Below are 22,824 nucleotides of genomic sequence, written 5' to 3'. Positions count from 1 at the left end.
AAGTCCTCTTTAGTAATCTGGGAAGTCTTCATTTTATGCCACAGGAAGGTATGTCAAACTGTAAACTAAGTCTAGGACTTAGCAGGAATATAGCATAAACTCAAATAATTTTGGCAGCTTTACTATGCTAATTCCAGGGCCCAAGTGAAGAAAGAGCGAAGGAGGACTAGTTTAATTGTGCAAATATATTTTAGTTGGTGCACCACCAAATTTTAAATCCTCAAGTCACCTTAAATATTTTAGTGTGTAGAACTAATCCGACATTCATTTTTTAAAGGTATATACCTTCCCCAACTGTTTGAGGATGACACAGAGGCTTTTCCTACAGTCCTCTAAAATCTGCTTTTAACTACAAAGACAATAACTAAAACTAAGTCTCAAGATAATGTGATTGTGGTGTGCTGAGTTTGATAGCTAAGGCAGCTATGTTCTATTGGTAGTAGCTGGCAAAACATATATGAAGTTGTATTTTCAGGATCAAATTTGGTTATATATTACTAATAGCATTGGAAGCACCTAGAAGATGACACAGATATATTGCTACAGTCACCTTCAGAAATAAGCAAAAACTTAGGTTTATTAAGTAGTAGTGTCAAAATAACCAAATCATATACTACAAGGAGAGATTATAGAATCAGAAAACTAAACTTACAAGACTGAAAATACTGTATAGTTCTAGAAAATTACACCAACAAAATGTCTATGTGATAAAACACTTATGAAAGCACTTACAGATCTATTTATAAATTTGTCTCTGGGCCTATAATGGAATGCCAATTGCATTAGAAAAAGCCACTAGGAATTGTATATTACAGTATTCATCCACACAAAATAATAAATCATAACACTATTGCATTCCAAAGGGATTAAAGAACTTGAGGACACCTTCAATAACTAAAGGCGGTTCCTATATATATATTTTTGTTTTGTTTTTTGCTTTTTGGGTCACACCTGGCAATGCACAGGGGTTACTCCTGGCTCTGCACTCAGGAATCTCCCCTGGCGGTGCTCAGAGGACCATATGGGATGCTGGGAATCGAACCCGAGTCGGCCGCGTGCAAGGCAAATGCCCTACCCGCTGTGCTATCTCTCCAGCCCCAGGTTCCTATATTTTGATTCAGCAGTCTGGCACCCCTAAAAATAAAATAAGTTGGAGGATGACAGTGTCCTACATAATCTCTCTAATTGTATCTGTTGTGACAGACATATTGTCTGATCAAAAAGGATGAGAGCGGTCTCTGATACAAGGATAAGATGTGTGCGTGTGTGTGTGTGTGTTGTGTGTGTGTGTGTGTGTGGTTTCCTATCAGAGAAAACATGTCAGAGATGCTTGTATTCACTTGAATGTTCCAACCTTGTACTAGTATCACCCTCTGTAATAATAGAGTGCAAAACTCTCTGGATGCCTAGACATCCTAGAGAGTGCCATGCTGACCCACTATGTTCACAGAATCATATAATAAGAACTGATAAAAATTTCTCAGTACTGGGGCTGGAGCAAGAGTACAGCAGGTAGGCCATTTGCCTTGCATGTGGCTGACCCAGATTCAATTCTCAGCATCCCATATGGTCCCCTGAGCACTGCCAGGAGTAATTCCTGAGTTCATGAGCCAGGAGCAACCCTGTGCAACTCCAGGCGTGACCCAAAAGGAAAACGAACAAACAAACAAACAAACAAAAATTTTTTTCTCAGTACACTAAAGATCTATAAGACTTTGTACAGGGCCTGAATGATATAAAGCGGGTAGGGTTCTTGCCTTGCACACAGATGACCTGGGTTCTATCTCTGGGTCCCCGTATGTCCCCCAACCACTGCCAGGAGTAATTCCTGAGTGCAGAGCCAGGAGTAACCTCTGAGTATCGCTGGTGTGACCTAAAAAAGAAAAAGAAAGGCATGCATACTAGAGATGGTAAGTGATAATAGACAGGACGAGGCCTGAAATATCTGAAAAATTCTTTGGGTTACAATGTTTTGAATTCTGGGATATCCCTGTTGAGATCTGTACTAATAAAGGAGTAAGAAATGTGAAGTTGAGCAATTAACACCTCTGTAACAAGTGGTACTGGGAAAACTGGGCAGTTACTGTCACTGTCACTGTCATCCCTTTGCTCATCGATTTGTTCGAGTGGGCACCAGTAACTCTCTCATTATGAGACTTATTGTTACTGTTTTTGGCATATCCAATACACACGGGTAGCTTGCCAGGCTCTGCTATTTGGGCAAGATACTCTCGGTAGCTTGCCACGCTCTCCGAGAGGGGCGGAGGAATCGAACACCATTCCGCTGCGTGAAAGGCAAACGCCCAACCGCCGTGCTATTGCTCTATCTAAAGCCAGGCACAAAAGTCAGATCAAAGTAGATTAAAGACCTCAATATAACTCCTGAATCCTTAAAATACAAGGAGGAAAATATGGGCAGAATCCTTCGTGACATTGAAACTAAAAGAATCTTCAAAGATGAAACACCACTGACCAAGCAAGTGGAAGCAAGTATAAATTCATGGGATTCCACTAAGAATGTTTTGTGCCTCAAAAAAAATGGTGACTAAAATACAAAGGCAGACCACAGATTGGGAAAAATTATTTACCCAATACCCATCTGGCAAAGAGTTAATATCCGAGCTGTATAAGACATTGGTAGAATTTTATAAGAAAAAAATCATCCAACTCCATCATAAATGGGGAGAAGAATTGAATAGAAACTTCTTCAGAGAAGAAATTCAAATAGCCAAAAGGCAAATGAAAAAAATGTTCTATATCGCTAGTCATCAGGAAGATGCAAATGAAAACAACAGCAATGAAATATCATCTCACACAGAGACTGGCACACATCCAAAAGAACAGGAGCAACTATTGCTGGTGTGGATGTGGGGAGAAAGACACTTTTTTTCATTGTTGGTGGGAATGCAGAGTAGTTTAATATTACTTAGAAAACAATATGGGCATTTTCAAAAGGTATATGTTGAGCTTTCATACGAACCAGCAATACCACTTCTGGGTATTTATCCTGGGGGCCCAAAACCACATAGCATTTATGCTTCTACGTTCATTGCAGCACTATTCACAATTACCAATATCTGGAAATAATCAGAGTGCCCAAGAACAGATGACTTGTTAAAGAAAGCATGGTATGTCTACACAATAGAATATTATGCAGCTGTTAGGAAAAATGAAGTTATAAAATTTGCTTATAAATACCTTGAAATGGAGATTATCATGTTAAGTGAAATGAGTCAGAAGGATAAGGATAAATATAGAATGATTAGTCTCATTTGTCTAATATGAAAAAAAATAATACGAGACTAATACATAAGGGCAGTAGAAACAAGGGCCAGGAGGATTGGCCTATGCTGGGAAGCCTGCCTCAGGTGCTGGGGTAGAAGGCAGTTGTATACACTACAACAAAGATAGATGGAAAAATTCTCTCTGGGTAAGAACTGAGTGCTGAAAATAGGTAAAGGAACATGCATGATTACTTCGCATTATCTGTATTGCAAACCCTAATGCCCAAAGGAAGTCACACACACATGCACAGAGAGACAGAGACAGAGAGATACATAGAGAGACAGAGAGAGAGTGAGAGAAGGAAAGTGCATTCCATAGAGACAGACTTGGGGTAAGGGTGACAGGAGGGAAACTGGAGACATTGTTGATGGGAAATGTGCACTGGTGGAGGGATGTGTATTGAAACACTTTGTGACTGGAACCAGACCAGGAAGAGTTTTGTACCTCTGTATTTCATGGTGATTCTATTAAAAAAAATTCATTAAAAATGAAGCTCAGTCGGGGCCAGAGTGATAGCACAGCAGGTAGGGCCTTTGCCTTGCACGCGGCTGACTCGGATTCGATCCCTGGCATCCCATATGGTCCCCCAAGCACTGCCAGGAGTAATTCCTGAGTGCAAAGCCAGGAGGAACCCCTGAGCATCACTGGGTGTGACCCAAAAAGCAAAAAAAAAAAAAATGGAGCTCAGTCCATCATGGATCTCAAGATTCTGAATGGGCCAAATCCAAACTAGAAATACATTCTAGACGACAAACCAGTTGATATATTCGGCTTTCTGTTTAAGAGAACCTGTAGTTAGTAAGTGATCATCAGCAGATCTGCATTTTGATGTAAGTAGCTCTTGTGATGTTGCAGTATCACTGACAGGAAAAATGCAATATGGAGTTGAAGGTAAGTCACAGTGGATGAATAGCAAGGACAAACCTTAAGGATTTGATGGAAATATGTGATATTTTTAGTACTTCATTGTGTTTCTCTGAATAAAGAACAATTGCGCTATTGATCTCCAATAGAAGTGGCAACACCATGCTAGAAGTAACTCTGAAAATTGAGATGAGAATTGATAAGTGGAAGCCAGTTGATTTTGATTCAATAAATTATAAAGTCAAATTTCCAGTCATCCTTCCCAAAGCAGAATAAAATCACACATCCATAATTAAGTATAATGGGGCTAGAAGGCACAAAGGTGTTGCATGAGCAGACAGCCCAGATCACCATCTTTTTGAATGGTGGCAACTATCACACGTTACTACATTTATACCAGCACTTTTCCTTCAGTTAACACTCAGCACCAATTAACAGATAAGTACATCATTTGGAAATTCATAAAAAAATACAAAATTAGACTAGAAATGGAGACATGAATTGTGAGAAAAAAAATGACTCAGATAGTAACAATCTAGAGATGAAGCATAAAAATGCACATATGCAAAGTGGAACAATGACAGAAGATATTTGTATTACATCTTTGTATTTGCATAACCAAGGCGCATTTATTATGGAAGTTTAAATTAATCAGATATTGTTTTTCCAGCTTTTGTTAGCAGGCATTTTAACTATCACTGAAAATTAAATATTTGTGTTCAAGAATTCAGGAGTGTTAGTGGAGTGGAGAGTATTAATCTGAGTCTTAAAAGATAAGCTCTGATGGCATGGGTGGAGATGACGCATAGAGCAAATAAGAGTGAGCAGCCTTCACCAAGGCTGATAGAACTAATATAATTTAAAGTCTTCCAGAAAGAAGGCTAATGCCACATTACTAGAAAAACAGTAGTTTTTGAACAAGTCAACAAGTAGTTGATAGTAAGTTGAATATTTATCCCACAAAAGCAGTAGCAAGGAATTTTTACCAAAAATATACATATGTGTGGATTTGTCATCTCTCAGTCATCACTATTTTCCAAATACTTCCAGTTATTTTCTTCCATTCTTGTACAATAGACAGTGGCCATTGTATTAGATCAAAAATAATAAAGATAGGGGCTGGAGCAATGGCACATTGGGTAGGGTATTTGCCCGGCATACGGCCAACCCAGGTTCTATTCTGAGCATCCCATATGGTCCCCTGAGCACCGCCAGGAGTTAATTCCTGAATGTATGAGCCAGGAGTAACCCCTGTGTATCATAGGGTGTGAGACAAAAGCAATAATAATAATAATAATAATAATAATAATAATAGTAATAATAATAAAGATATGTGTAGTGGAAGTGATAAATAATCGTGAAATCTACTGGTGGACTTATTAATTATGATTTAGGTACTGCTGCCTGATAGACTGTGGTTAGACTATTAAAGGCCCTGATGTAATGTTTGGTCCTCTGCAGTAATTGGGAGAGCTGAAGAACCATTCTTCAGTATTCTGTATATATTTTCTCAGGACAACAACAACAAAAAGAGTGTACCTAACTGGTTGGCTGACTAAATCCAGTGATCCATAGGCAATAGCAGAGTGAAGGCACAGAAATATTCCATTAACTAGACTTCAGGTACCTCATGGAGAAATCCTAACAGACAGAAAAAGAAGTTACCAACCTGGCAGGGGTAATTGACTCTAATCATCAAAAGGAGATAGCACTGCTATTACTTAAATGGGTTCTAATTTGGTTTCTCTCTTAAACTATTTGACACTAAAAGGAAAAAATACAGCAGCAACAGCCTAAAAAACTCATAATGCCTAGAGTCTCAGATATCTCACTGATGAAATTCTGTTTCTTGTCATAAGGTATATATCTAAAATCAAAATATTCTCTGAGAGTGAGGAGAATTTTTTGCAAAAATAAAAGAATTAAATCATGACATCACTTGTGGTCCCCAGACCATATTTAGCAGTGGAGCTGTAGTTTGCCCCATTTTCTCATCAACTTCCAAAACAGAAGATCACACCCATGCCTCGGCTATCTCCTGTGAGAATCTGACTCCAGAATTTCAGTAAAATATATATCTAAGTGGTCAAGAAGTGGACAATAATGAATTCAGGCATGTGCACTCATGCTGAAGACTTATTCATACATCTGCTCTATACTGACAGCACTCAACTATCAATCTCCCCTTACATTTTCTTGGCAGAGCCAAATTACATTGTTAAAAATCATTCTCCCCTTTAGGGAAAAGTCTAATTTGGGATTAAAAGGTTCTTTCTGTCTTACAGCTCAATACATTGGGGAAGTTTTCAGGCCCAAATGGACAGCCCAAACTTTTCTTTGAGATTGATTGCTTTGCACTTCAACTTCTTCACTGATGCAATCTTGCTGACTTATTTTTTTTTCTTCTTTCCCAGTGACTGAGTCAAAGAGCTCACAGTAGGTCTCTTCTAGATTAATCTTTGACTTGCTTTCAACTATGACAATGAGTGAAATGTGCAAATTCATTTTGAAAATTGTTCACAGTGAATGTGCACTATTGAATTTTAACTGAATTAGTTTATTAAAATGGATAAAACTACTTTGAGGAGTTTTATGAGCCTTGAGATCCATAATTTAAAAATGCCATTATGTAATTATTTTGGGGAGGGCTGTCTTCTTCTGAAAAGTTTGCTCTCAAATGAGTACTTAAATCACTATCATTTTGTAATTGTCATTACCATTATTAAAAGGTTTAAATTATGACAAAAATAGGTACCTTTTTTTTTTTTTTGCTTAAAGACAAATTCTTACCTATTCTATTAAGGAACTCTAAGAATTTAGAGCAGTCATTCTTTGTAAATCTGTAGTTTGAGCCCTCATAATAATATCAAAACTTCAATCAGAGACATTTTGAAAGTTAATCTTGCATGTGACTCTGAAGAAATCAGAAATAAATAAATCCAGAAAAACTAGGAGCTTTTATTTCTATAATTTATTAGAAAACAAATGTGCAGAGATTATTTTTTAAAGAAGTAAAAGGATAATAATTTAAAAGTATAAGTTTAATTTGGATAAACTTTGTACTTTCTTAGGACATGATGTGTACTTTGATAATCATATTGAAATACCTGGTTGATTATATAATATACTTTGTTTGATCAGGGTGTGAATTATAATTTTATAGCCTGTGGAGTTAATTCTCTAAGAAATTTGGGTTGATTTTGTTCTGTGGTGTATTGAATTGATTTGATTCATTCAATTGTACTCTGAATGTCTTTGATCCTTTGTTGCTATTTCTCTTTGTAGTGATAGAGCAGAACTATTCCCAAATATCCCATTTCTTGTAATTAATGCTTATCGGTTTTGCTCATAGGATCTGTGACAAATATAAAAGCATCATGTGAGATACAGAAAATAGTTCTTACATTGCTATAATCAGAGAAAAGGGATCAATATAAATAGCAATGTATACACTCATAATGAAGAAAATACAAATTGAATGCAACTCGTAAGTTTAGCCTCAATTTGAATAATACCATCAATATTTTGTTGATATCTTTATCTCAAGCTTAGCATCATTTGCTTCATTGGAATATTGAACTTAGAGGCCAAACCACTTGAACATGTTGACCCAATTTGCAAAGCAAGGGTAAGATCACAGTCATCTGATACCTCTATTCTTTTGAGAAATATCTTTTGAGATCAGAGAAATAGTATGGGGTAAATGCCCTTGATTTGCATGGACAGTCCTGAGTTCCATGCTGGCACTGATATGGTCCCTAAAGAGTTGCCAGGAGGGATCCTTGAACTTAGAAACAAGAGTAAACCCTGAGCTCCCAAGTTCTAAATAAATAAATAATTTATGATCTATTTGTGTAAGCTATTCACAAATTTTAATCTTCCCTATACATCTTCTTTGGTTCACACCAAACCTCTTGATAATAAATTGCAATCAACTGATATAAATCCTATTTAAAGTGTATATCAAATTGATGTCTATGCAGTATTTTCCTGAAAATTCAAGGAGAAACAGTCAATTCCTCTTTAGGTTGTTTTAACTATCCAGAGTTCCAAAATCTATTCAGTTATTGTTCAATTTATAGATGTATTAAAATTTGATAGAGAAATCCTGTCAGACTTTGTTTAATATCAATGAATATAATACATTTCTTCCTTGGAAAAACTTAAAGCTACATCTCATCTGATACCTATTATTGTACTCACTTTTCTTTATTCCTTTAGTGTACATAAGTTTCACAAACTTGAGTTGTATTACATATTTCTTGAGCCAAATAAAATCATCCCTTTATATCTGGTACTTAACAATGCATTGTATTTTATTTAGTTAGTTATCATTTTTTGGTTATATTTAGGCGGCTATGGTACTGCTCAGGACTTACTTAGGACTTACTTTGGTTCTGTATCTCAGGAATCACACCTGGTAGTTCTCACTGGAGGGTATGCCATGCCAGGGAGAGAACTAAAGGTGTCTGTCTGCCTTATCCAATCTGCTCTCTCTCCCACCAAGCCTTGAACACTTAGTGTTCCACTTGATAAAAGTCACTGCTATTACAGTAAATAGAACACTTAAGCCTTATAGTACTCATTTTTTTTTTTATTTTTGGCTTTTTGGGTCACACATGGCTATGCTCAGAGGTTACTCCTGGCTCTCCACTGCACTCAGGAATTACTCCTGGCAGTGCTCGGGGACCATATGGGATGCTGAGAATTGAACCCAGGCAAGCCACATGCAAGGTGAATGCCCTACCCACTGTACTATTGTTCCAGCCCCTATAGTACTCATTTTTAATCTAATATAACAAGATATATATTCATCAAAGTAGAACTGATAATTGATTTTTAAAAAAAGTATAGTTGAACAGGAATTCATTGTTTTCTCTCTTACAAAGTTGAGAGTCCTCTACTACTTTTATAAGCAAGCATAGATGGCAAAATAATACCTTCAATTTATGTGGAAAATAAAGTTAAGAGGATTTAAGAAGTCAGCCAGGAACCAAAGGCATCACAGAGCTCAATCTTATCATAAACCAAATTTGACACAAGGGCACACACTTTAATATTAGTTAAGAAGATATTCAATAATTAAGACAAGATCATTATCCAAATTGCCATAACAGAAATAGAAGTGGTGAGATATATACCATAATTTAGTGAAGTATTATTAGATGCATAAAAGAAAAAAATGAATAAATAATGTGGTTTTTTTTAAAGCAGAGGATTTAGACCAACGATTAAGAGCTCAGTTTTATTTGTGGGTGTTAAATGCAAACTGTCTCTTATGCATTCGTATTGTCTTTCTTCAAGTTTAGGAGACAAAATCCTTATAGTATGTCAATATTAACGTTGTTGCTTTACATACAAATAATAGACACCTGAACAAATGAAGATAGAAAACTTTATGCTTTCAGGTTGAGAGAGAGAAAGAAACATCAAAAATAAAAGAGAAACGGTCATGAGGTATTATGGAACCAAGAGTATATTGTCCTTTAAAAAGCAAATGAAGACAAATATATCAAATAAATAATTAACTATATCAAATGCTCTAATTTGATAATAAAGATATAAATTTTACCATTGCATCAAGAAAGGTGGCAATCATTAGGGATCTGATCATAAATTCTGGTAAGTTTAGATTTAAGACAGAAAGGAGAACATGGGCTACAGTGAATAATTAAAATTAATTTTAGAAAATTTGTTTTTGATAAAATGCTAAGGGGTTGAAATATAAAAGAGTATTGAGGAAATGATGTCCATAGTCATAGGTCAAAGAATGTCCATCTTTAATTGTCTTGGTTTCTTACACTGATTTTATTAATTTTATTTATTTATTTTTTTGAAGTAATCAGATTTTATTTAGAGGCTTTTTGAGGGAAGGAGGAAGGGATAAGTGAAAGAGAGAATAGTAAGAGTAACGTACTCAAGAGAGAATGCGGGCTTTTCCAAGGGTGGAGAGAGCCCCTACATACATCCTAGCACTGGACACGAGAGCATGAAAGTACACATACATCTCAAGAGGGGAGATGAGGGCGACACATGTGCTCGGGCACTGCATGTGCTCAGCGATGTGAGCGCAAGCAGCACATGGGCTCAGGCAACATATGCGCGCCCTTCCTTTGTTCAAGGTGTCTTCTATAGGGTCTCTTCAACCTGCCCCCACATGGGGCTTCTTCCCAGGTTAAAGTCCATTGCTAAGGAGGTTACCAGGGAGGTTGGGAGTGGTGATGATCTTCTTTAGGCTGGGTCACATTTTAATCAGATTAAGGGAGAGGTCGAGGGAATTGAGGAACTTCATGGGGAGGGGTCCAACCTCCTCAGGGTCTGCTGAAGGTCTTATCAGGTCTGTTTTCTGTATCCACAGGGTAGGTCAGTCTCAGGATTCTCCTTCCCAGAGACTCTAAGTTTCATTGCCAAGGGCCTTTCCCTATCTACCTGGCTACGTCATATTCCTCCTTAGAGATTTCACCACCTTGAATCTTTAAGGGAAAATGGCTGAAGATCCATCTTCTGGAGCTGCTTCATGCTGACAAAAGGGGCACTGGCCCTGTCTGAACAAGGTGTGAAACCCCATGCTACCTTAGTTTTAGTGAGCCCCAGGCAATGAATTAGTTGGGTTCCTGAAGTTATCTGAAAGAAAAGATCACATCAATTAGACTGAGGGATGGCACTTTGAAATGATTAGGCCCTGGAGATGTGGAAGGTCCTTTCTGACCTAGTAAGGACAAAATAGTTTGATGTCTTAGAAAACATAAGAGTTAAAGCAACAGAAACCAAAGCAACATAATGCCATACACATTTCTGTCATAAAAACGATGGAAAAGAATAACTGCTTCACCCATGGTTGATAGAAAATGACTTCCTATGTCCAGATTTTTCTAGTGGCCTAGAAGCACCAAGCCACTTCTCAGAGTGGAGAAGATACCCATCCACTGAAGCTATCATTTGGAAACAGTAGATATTTATTACTTGCATGATGTCAAGCTGCCAATCCTCTCCTTGGTAAGTTTCTTGATGCTGAACAAGTATTAGGAAAAGACGTCCAGGATTTCCACTGGGTTCATTAATGGCACAGAGAGCACAGTTTGAGTTCCTTCCCATGAAAGGTGGCTTTCACTAGTGTTATTAAAGCAATCTCTTCCCATGTTGAAAGCTTCATGTAACCCTTTAACTAACAATTTCCTTTTGAAAACCTTTTTTCAATGCCTATTGTTCCTCTTTTGCAGAGTATCTTAGATGAGTATTCTCTGGATGGGGTATTAATCCCATGATGGAACAAGATTTGAGAGCTGTGATTTTATTAACTTTATTATTGAAAAAGAATCAAGGCATGAACTCAGATTTGATAGCTGATTTTTTGATAGTTTATTTAATGTATCAGTCTATGCAGGCTAAGTATTCACCACACTGGGTAGTAAAAAAGTAGAGATCAGCATCTATTTCAGTGTGGTGAGTAAAGAGGGTCGACCCCATCTGCAAGGAAAACAAAAGTAAAAATAGACAAATGTAATTACATCAAGCAATATTTCTTCTACAAAGTAAAAGAAACTATCATTAAAGTAAAAATTCATTATAGTAAAATACCATGCATCTAAAACAGGACTAATAATGAATATTTTTCTTTAAAAGTCTCAAAAAACTCAAAAAACAAGAGAACAATCACATCAAACATAAGGTGAAGAGCTGAAAAGACATCAACAATATTGAGTATATGCATGCTCAATAGTCACTTGAAAAAATAAAAGCTCATCACCACTTCAGAAAAACAAATAAAAAGATACTTAGACACCACCCCACAATTGTGTGAATAGTTTATAAAATGTATCAGGAAATAAAGTAAGAGCAAAAGACACTTTCACCAATTGTTTGGAAAAATATTTTTTTATTTTACAGTGACTAACACTTGCAAGATAAGTGATCTACTAAATCTCTTTAATCCTTAAAATGTAAATTGACCCAGTCACTAAAGGAAAAGAATACAGAGACATTTCAAAAAATAACAAATGTAACTAAATACCATATGTGCCAATAATACCACTCTGAGGATATCTATCCAAAGAACATGAATATAGTAATCCTAAAAGATACAGTTCATGTTTATTGGAGCAGTAGTTTCAATTGTCAAGATAAGAAATAAATCAAGTGCCAAATGACAGATTAATGGTCAAACATACACAATAAAATATCATTTAACCAATAGAACAAATAAAGTCTTTTGTTACAACATGGGTAGGACTAAAGAGGGCTCTACTAAGCAAAATAAGTCATGAAAAGTAAGACACATTCTAAATGATCTTATTCGTATGTGGTACATAAAGAACTAAAGCAAGGAATTAGATAATGATCAATTAAAGCAAACCCTTAGAATCTGATGGCACAACTGAGGTAAGCAAAGAGGGGAAGAATGGGAGTAGGAGGAAATGGCCCAGTCCAAAGGGACTTTGGCTGATGATTATTGGAATGTTGATAAAGGTGTGGTATGGAAAGACTGTGTCTTGTCTCTTAATAGCATAATATTTATTCTTCCCAATCCAATGTTAGACCAATAAAAAGTGAAATGAATAAAGAAAAAAAGTGCCCTTATCATAATGGGCAGGCATCTTCTGAGGGCTAGAACAAAAATTTGTAGATGAAAATGTATTCTCTTTCTTTCTGACTCATTTCACTCAACATGATACTTTCCATATTGATCCACTTATATGCAAATTTCATGAATTCATGCTTTCTAACAGCTGCATAGTATTCCACTGTGTAGATGTACCAAAGTTTCTTTAACCAGTCATCTGGTTTTGGGCACTCAGTTTTTTCCAGATTGTGGCTACTGTAAACAGTGCTGCAATGAACATAGAAATGCAAATGTCATTTCTACTATACCTTTTTGCCTCTCCGGGATATATTCCCACGAGTGGTATTGTTGGGTCAAATGGGAGCTCAATTTCTAATTTTTTGAGAATTGTCCATATTGTTTTCCAAAAGGGCTGAACAAGTCAGCATTCCCACCAGCAGTGAAGAAAATTAGTCATAAAGAAAGAGACAGACATAGAAAGATTGCACTCATATGTGGAATATAATGTAGCAGAGAGGTACGAGCTAGCAATGATGCAACTTCTGGCAGAAATTTCTCTGGACTTTGTTACTAAAATACTTAAGTACAGAAATCCAAAACCTCGTGACTGCTATTGTGGCCACACGACCTCATATCTCTTCATTTTCAGCAATGGGAAACAAATTATCAAATGCTTCCTTTCCAGCAGGTCTGACTTTGGGCGGGGGTGGGGGGAGTCCAAACAATAATAGTGAGTTTTTTGTTGAAATATTGAATGTAATCAAAGTAAAGAGAAAGTAAAGTGAAATTTATCAGCTACACAGGCGGGGTGGGAGGCTGGGGGGCTGGAGGGTGGGGGGAAGGTTTACTGTGGTTCTTGGTGGTGGAATATGTGCACTGGTGAAGGGATAGGTGTTTGAGCATTGTGTAACTGAGACTTGAGCCTGAAAGCTTTGTAACTTTCCACATGATGATTCAATAAAAATAAATAAATTTAAAAAAAAAAGAAAAAAGAAAATGTATTCTGACTCTGTTTGAGCTGAAATAACCATCATCTTCTGCCTTCAATTATCTTCACTCCTAATTTTCAAACTATAGAACTCAGATCAGAATTTGGGCTATGTACTTCCAATTCTGTGGCCTTTGAACTCAGAGTTATACCTCATTTCTTTCGCACTGAATTTAAATTAATTTTTCTTGTTTTACAGCTTGTTTGACTGGAAAGATAGCACAATGGGTAGGGCATTTGCCTTACAAGCAGCCACCCAGTTTCAATTCCTCCACCCCTCTCAGAGAGCCTGGCCAACTACCTAGAGTATCTCGCCCACACGACAGAGTCTGGCAAGCTACCCGTGGCATATTCGATATGCCAAAAACTGTAACAAGTCTCACAATGGAAACGTTACTGATGCCCATTTGAGCAAATTGATGAGAAATGGGATGACAGTGACATTGACAGTGTCTTTCAGCTTATAGATAGCAGATCTCTGGTCTTCTCAGTTTTAATAATACATTGAACATTTTTCTGTTTTCTATTTTTTATAGTGTATGTGTATGATGGTGTTGCTGGTGCTTGTGTATGTAAATAAAATAAATAACTAAGAAGAAGATGACACAGAAAGAAAAGAAGGGAGTGTAGAAAAGTTGTTTCTGATAATAAATTTTATACCCTCTGTGGTTATTTCAAATACACATGAATCTCTAGTATAAGGCATTTTTTAATATAAAAAGTGACATTCAATAGCACAAATATAACATATTAGAAATATAACCATTTAGAAAGAAGGATCTACCATTTGAAATGGCTGATATTCAAGAATGAAAATAATCTCATCAGTTCAAAGCACACAATCACAAAAGATCAGTAACAAAGGTACACCAAAATCATAGCAGTCAAATATCTGATCTCAGAGGCCGGATAGTAGAAAACACTAAAGACTAATATTTCCACAACTAAGATTTGAATAACAATTTTATAACAATTAGACTCCAATTATAAAAATTAGAATTTAAAGGTTGAAATATCATTTCAAAATTTAAAAATGTAAACTAAGTATAATATTAAAGAAGATACTGAAAAATATAACCAAAATACAATAACTACGACAAACAGATGATGCCTGTAAACTGTTTATGGGACAAGTTAATCTTCCTATGAAGGATCTGAGAATAAATATGTAAAGGACTAAAACTTATCTTATTTTTCTTAAAAGGTAATTAATTTGTAGAGAATAGTGGTTCACATTTGTTCCGTTTGGATTCCTTTATGTTTCTTTTTCTCTAGAAGGAAAAGCAGTGGTCCAGGTACAAGTTAGTTACTGATCTTACCTTCCTTTCAAATTAATGCCAAATGTTAGATAGATAAGTCAGATCTAAGATCAATGCTAGTCAGGTATAGACCTAGGTCAATTCCACCTCTACCTACTGTCATGATTCAAGGAGCAGTAAGAACCTTTGATTTGTTGTATGGTTGATTTTGAGTTCATTTTTTATTGCTGTGTATTATTTCATAGATACCAAGTTTTTTTATGAATGCCACATTTTTTTACTTTATGAGAGCTCTAGATGGAGATTCTTTGAATTGAACAGCAACACTATGTGTGTGCATGTGTGTATATATCAATAGATACACATATATACAATCCATTGTTTCTATAGTGGTTATTTAATAAAGCAGCATGTAGATGATGATGCTGAGTATTGAGCTTTTAATAGCCCATCTTTATTATGGAAGTGTTATTTCCATAATACTTTCTCCATTCTTGTTCCATTGATTCATTATGCAGTTGAATTTGTAATTACCCAAAATCATCTTGTTTCCCACCAATAAAATCACTCAGAATTGACTCTAAAACTAAGTATTTTTCTTCAAATAATCCTAAAATTCCAAAGTGACATTATAAATATACTAAATTTGGAAAAAAATTACAATAAAATTTTACTTTTCAAAAATTTAGTAAAATAAGATAAATATGAATGAGAAGCAGAATAAAAATTATCAAGGTGCCCGCATCCTAATATCCAGAACCTGTGATATGTTAACTTACAGGCAAAAAGAATGAATTAAGTCACAGAATGACTTAAGGTTGATAATCATACGACCTTATGTAGGAAATTATTCTGAAGTATCTGAGTGGATCCAATCTCATCACAGAGTTCTTTAAAATGGAAAACATAAGTGGAGGTCAAAGTAATAAGATGTCAGATATTGACCTGTTCTTACTCATCCTAAAGGAAGAGAATGGAGGCCACATGCTAAGAAATGTGTGACCTCTAGAAAATGAAAATTGTGAGCAATAAATTCGCCGTGCATTCTTAAGAATGAAATATAACCTTGATAAAACTTGATTTAAATTTTTTGACTTAAAAACATAATATAATGAATTTGTGTCACATTAAAACACTGAATTTTTAGTAATTTGTTTCAGCAGCAATTGTAAACTAATAAAGTAGGCAAGAGAAATGAAAAGTAAACCCATCCTGACAATATGACATTTATACAAAATTATTTTAAAGCAACTACACATATTTTACACGCATGTTTGGAACTCAGTTGTTGCTAGTAGGATATGTAAGCACTAGAGACAGATCATACAAGGTGTGAAATCTTATGATAGGGTTAAAGTAAAAATAAAATTAAAATAAGATAGAAAAAATTTTGAAGACAGAACTTACAACACGCCATTCTCTAAGTGAGAAACAAAGAAAAGGAATCAGTACCAAAATAGACTAAGGATTGGGAGAGAAAATGACCAACTGAATCATGATAAGTATTAATATAAGAGAAAATAAGTAATAAAAGCATGAGATCAAATAGGGAAGACATATCAAAGGCTTCTGAATTAGATGGTGGAGGCAGGTGGGAGGTTATTGTTGATATCTTCATATATTTCAAGACTAGTGAAGTAAAGTCTAGGCGGAAATGTGTAGGATGTGATAAAGGGAGTAATGAGAATGGGATAGCAGAGAAATGTATAGAGAAAAGATTAGATATAGAAAAACTCAGGTACCAAAAAAGGACTGAATTGAAAAATTTTTATGATGTCTTTTTAAAAGATAGCACAGCACGGTTTAGGGAAAGAAATTTTATCTCCAAGAACTTCCACTTAAAATTGTGAAATTTTTGAATAGATACAAAAATGAGTGTAATATCATACAGCTTTATCAATTAATGTAAAGGTGAGGGGAATGCTTTTAAATTTTGGAGAACTGAGTAATCAAGCCAATGCTCATGCTATAAATCTGTTGCTTAAGCTTTTATTATGTATCCAAGTTCTGAGTCATCTGGCCAAACACAAAAACTCTTCTTAGAAACACAGGTACAGGAGCCTTTTCCATGAGAACCATATCTTGACAAGTGGTCTGTGAAAGTTGACAAAACAAATCTGCAAGCCATCATGTTGATGTGTGTACAAGGGCCAAGTTCGTCCAGATGTCTAATATGGCACAGATGGGCAAGCGAGCATTTGGCTGTGGTTTTCTTGTAAACATAGGAGAAGGCCGAACCCAAAGCTAACTTTTGAAGACAGTAGCCTTCCAATTGAGGAAATGTACCAAGCTGGCTCACTGTCACTGTACTAACTGCCATAAGTACCCTGCTGCTCTCCGGCTTGCCTTCCGGAGAGAGGTGCCCCCTCTATGCACAGAGCAGAGCTGCCGCCAGGAACAGCTGTCAAAACCTGCATCCTCTCCATAACTAGACTCCATGACCTAGTTAAAGACTTATACAATAGTTTCCTCTTACATTTTGTAAAAGTTGGTATGCTTTTTATATGGAAGATGTCAGAAACTAAAGGTTAATTTCCAAAGCATTCAGGAAAAATGTATAGAGTTATTTGCATTGCATGTTCTGTATTAATTTATATCTTATTTAGCTAGGAAGACAGGGAGAACCCTTTGATAATATAAATATTTTGGCATCTCCAAACTTTGAAACCATGGTTAGTGTGTGTATGTGTGTGTGTGTGAGAGAGAAAGAAACAGAGAGAGACAGAGAAACAGAGAGAGAGAGACAGACAGACAGAGAGACAGAGAGAAAGGGAGAAACAGAGACAGAAACAGAGAAAGACAGAGAGAAACAAATTTCTCAAAAATATCTTGGGTGTAAATGGAAATAAGCACAATAGCATAGCACTCTTTAACAATTCAAATCACTTTTTTTATGGAAATAAAATATATTGGTGTATAAATGTGTTGATTTTTGCTATATGAGAAGTTTCCTTTCAAAGTTGAATTGGAATATAGTAGTACAGTTAAGAAATAATTTAAATTTTCATTTTATTTTTATTTGTAATTCCTGAAGTACTATTATGCAGAGAAGACATTGTCATACTGCAACACATAGCTTCTTTAATATTAGTTTATTAGAGTATTAAAAAACTAACCAATTTTGAAGCATTAGTAAATTAGTCAAACTAATTATATTGTAAAATTTTAGTGTTCAGCAGAACAATCACACCAGTATTAAAATAATTGATGTTTGGAACTATACCAAAAAGAAAAAGGTGGTAATTAAGGACAATATGTCATGTGCAACTTTTGTCTCATCAAACCCGGTGTGTATATGTATGAATATGACTGTGCTTTGAGAATTTATAAGTTGTTTCTTCAAGAATTACGTAATAACCACAATAACTTAAGACTGAAAACCAAAGCTTATCCCAGATAAGTGTGCAATCTATTTTACTTTCACATGAGATAATTAGAAAAATTGGAGTTGAGATAATTTGTACTATTGTATTCTTATCACAAGCTACAAATAGTAGGTAACATACAACAGATAGGAAACTCAAAGGCTGAAGCAGTCATATTGCAAAGACTATTACTAGAGACTTGGATTTGGAAACACTGCTCTTTAAATAAATCCCCAGGGGTGCCCTATTGCTCTTAAATTCCTGAATGGTTTTTATTCCAGTTAAATATTTTTTCTTATTTTGTTCATAAAAGATATAATTATCTGGCCTGCAGCCGAGATGTGATCCTGGGGCCGCACATGTGCGGCTTTTCCGGAGCTGCACGAGCATGACTCTAGGGGCCAGCTAAAAGACTTTTGGGATGGGCAGCTTCTCGTAGAATGTCTTCAGACTGAGAACTAAGCCTCGGCCCCATGCCTGCCCAGGAGGGGAAAGGTATTTCTCTCTCGCATCTCTTCCTTGCCGGGGGTGAAGGGCGTGGCAACTGCCATATTATGACCATCACAGATGGGAGTTACAAGCTTGCAATGATCCAATATCTGGAAGAAATCTCCCTGGACTTAGTTGCTAAAGTACTGGAATCCAAAACCTCATATTTCTTCACAACAGGTCTGATTCTAGTGGGGAACTCCTGACAATAATAGTGAGGTTTTTGTTGAAATATTGAATGTAACCAAAGTAAAGAGAAAGTAAAGTGAAATTTATCAGTTACTGGGCGGGGGGGGGGGGTCGGGGGCGAGGGATGGGAGCTGTACTGGGTTTTTTTTTTTTTGGTGGTGGAATATGGGCACTGCTGAAGGGATGGTTGTTTCAGCATTGTATAACTGAGACTTAAGCCTGAAAGCATTGTAATTTTCCACATGGTGATTCAATAAAATAAAATTTTTATTAAAAAAATATATAATTATTTATCAACATAACTTTGCTAGAGTATATATATACATATATAAGTATATACATATATAAGCATATGTAAATATATATAAATTTAAGAGGACTTGAAATTTTGATTTGCATGTTTTAGATAGATGTATGCTAAAACTTATTATAAAAAATTTGGTGGAGGTGCTGGAGAGATAATATAGTGGGTAGGGTGCTTATCTTGAATGCTGCCAATCCACATTTGATCCCTGGAATCCCCTATGATCTCCTTGGTACTGCCAGGAGTAATTTGAGCATCACCACGAGGGATTCCTGAGTGCAAAGTCAGGAATTAACCTTGAACAATACCAGGTATAAAATCAGAACAAAAAGAGAGAAAGAAAGAAAGAAAGAAAGAAAGAAAGAAAGAAAGAAAGAAAGAAAGAAAGAAAGAAAGAAAGAAAGAAAGGAAGGAAGGAAGGAAGGAAGGAAGGAAGGAAGGAAGGAAGGAAGGAAGGAAGGAAGGAAGGAAGGAAGGAAGGAAGGAAGGAAAGAAGAAAGGAAAAAAGAAATTTTGGGAGTTAGTAAAGCACCAACAGCAACTGAATCATAAATTTACCTAAATTATCTTATCAATGTATTTATTTTTGTCATTTGTTCTTTACTATTTTGAATATTTATTGGAAAAATTAATTGTGATTAACATTGGTTTACAAGAATATTCATATATATTATTGTAATCAGTGTTTTTATATGGTTATATATATATATACATACGTACACATTATATGTATATATATATAAATCATGAAAGACCACTGCACAGAGGTGTTACCGACTAGATTCCACAGGATGTCAAAAGAACGCCTGGCCAGCCACCTACAAGATGGTCAGACTTCTTTGTCAAGACCCTGAATGAATGGTTTGAGGCTGTTTGTGTTCCTGGAGTGAGCAGAAGCCATTGGGCTACACTAGCACACGACAGGAACAAATGGAGACATTACTGGCGCCTGCTCAAGCAAATCAATGACCAACGGGATGACAAGTTATACAAGTGATACACATTATACATAAATATATTAAATACACACACATACACACATACGTGTATGTGTGTGTATATATGTATATATGTATGTGTGTGTATATATATATGTGTATATATATATATATATGTTTATATGTTGATTTTGGGCCCTTATTTGGTTGTTCTCAGGAATTACTCCAGTCTCTGCATTTGGGGATCTCTCTCTTTTGGAAAATTCCGAGGATCATATGGTGTACCAGGGATAGAATTCAAATCAGCCACATAAAAGGAAATTACACTACCCATTTTATTATCTTCTGGCTCCCTCAAAGACTACATATCGTAAGCCTACATTTTCTCCTTTCTTGAAATATATCTTGCCACACTGTATCCACTACCAAAACAGTAAAACTCACCAACATGTTGTCTTGTAAACATCCCCTCACCTTTTAATTTCCCCCTCCTCTCTCTCCCTCTGGTAGGCTTAGTTCTGCAGAGTGTAAGAATTGTTTGCATCAAACTCAGATTTGCAGAAAGTTTTTAAAAATAGCTTTTAATTTGCCTGAGACATAAAATACATATTTATGATGAGTAAGTGCACACTCAAACCAACGCCAAATTTAAAATGGTGTAATTAAAACTAAAACAAACAAAACAAAAAACTTTGCTTAATTTCAATATTACTTTAAATTTTATTCTACAGAAGTTATTATACTATGGATATGTATCTAAAACATTTATTTTTATATTTTTAAGATAAATTTCAGAAACCCTGTGCCCTTATATGTATCTTGAATTACATATTTTAAAATGCCATGAAGACTAAACTTTCATCTTTGATTTGTTTATATCCACAACAAAAATGAGTATTTTGCTTTCTCAATTAATTTTCAAGTTTGAAGATTAATAAAAGGTATACTTATTTGATTATAAGAATGCATGATAAATTATATTCCTTCTGAAATGAATATATCTGTGACTGACTGATGGCATGATGAGTAGCACTGCACTGTCTGTAGCACTGTCATCATGTTCATCGATTTGTTCAAGCAGGCACCAGTAACGTCTCTCATGAGAGACTTATTGTTACTGTTTTTGGCATATCCAATACGCACGGGTAGCTTGCCAGGCTCTGCCAAGAGGGCTTGATACTCTCGGTAACTTGCCAGGCTCTCCGAGAGGGGCGGAGGAATCGAACACGGGTTGGCCGCGTGTAAGTCAAACGCCCTACTAGCTGTGCTATCGCTCTAGCCTATGTGTCTAAAATATTTATTTTTATATATTTAAGATAAATTTCTGAATTAGGGTTTTTAAAATTTCTGAATTTCATAAATTTCTGAAATTTACTTTAAAAACAATATGAAAATAAATGTTTTAGATGCATACCCCTGTATGTATATCTGAATTACATATTTTTCAATATCATGAAGAATAAACTTCCATCTTTGGTTTGTTACGCAAAATGGCTTAATTATGTTGAACTTTTATTCATTATTTTTCTGGATCACACTCATGAAAAAATTATCTTTAATGTTCCTACACTACCCAGTTATAAACTTCAGTGATATGAAGTATTTTGGGGGGTATTATGGTTGCTTTATGCTGTCTCCATTCGTCCCTGTTGCATGCTAGTGTAGCCCAGTGATATCTGCTCTCTCCAGGAACAGGAAGAGCCTCAAACCATTCATTCAGGGTTTTATTGAAGAAGGCTGACCATCTCGTTGGTGGGCAGCCATTTGGACTTTTGATATCCCATAGAATCCAGTCAGTAACAGCTGTAGTCCAGCGGTCGCCTCTGAATCACATTACATGTTCAGCCCATCTAATTTTTGATATTATTATTTATCAAGTAGAAAAAATCTGCTTATTTAATAAAGTTCAGAGCAACTCTATGATGACACTACTATTTTGTTTGTACTGTAATGTTTCTATCATAGTGAACATTTATGATTTTAGAACAGGTAGTGAAATATTATTTTTCCACATATTTATGTCAACTCAACAGACTATAAATGATATGAATTCAGAAGTTATCTCCATTTATGTTTTCTGTTTTCATTTTTAGTCTCAATGTCTGGGTTATGTTCAGAACTCAGCAAGTTGTGAATGAATGAATATAAGTGTAATAAAAATCAAATATCCAGTTTAATGGAAATGTCCAACTGAACCAGTTATGTTTTAGCCATTATTGGTAAGAGTTAATAAAAGAGTTCAGTTCAGGAGCATTATTCATGTTATTATTGCAGATAAAAATCAGCATAGAGAGAAATTAATGTGACTTCTAATTTCCTGTCATAAATATTCAGTGACATTTGGTGAGATTGCAAATGCTTTTTAGTTTCCTTCACAGTTTATACAGTAAAATCAAACTTTATAATTATAAAAATAAATATGCAGTAAGTTATTGCTGAGGTTTTTACATAGTTAAAGTCAAGGAAATGTAAAACTATTTTTATGAATTTCCCTAATTTTTCTGTACTTTAGCATAATCATTATTAAATTTAAGGATCTAAGCTCTTTTTAATTGATGAAGCAATTTATCTGATATCAAACCC

Source organism: Sorex araneus, chromosome 5, assembly GCF_027595985.1.
Source record: "Sorex araneus isolate mSorAra2 chromosome 5, mSorAra2.pri, whole genome shotgun sequence".
In the NCBI taxonomy this organism is placed as follows: domain Eukaryota; kingdom Metazoa; phylum Chordata; class Mammalia; order Eulipotyphla; family Soricidae; genus Sorex; species Sorex araneus.
This window is presented reverse-complemented; position numbering follows the sequence as displayed.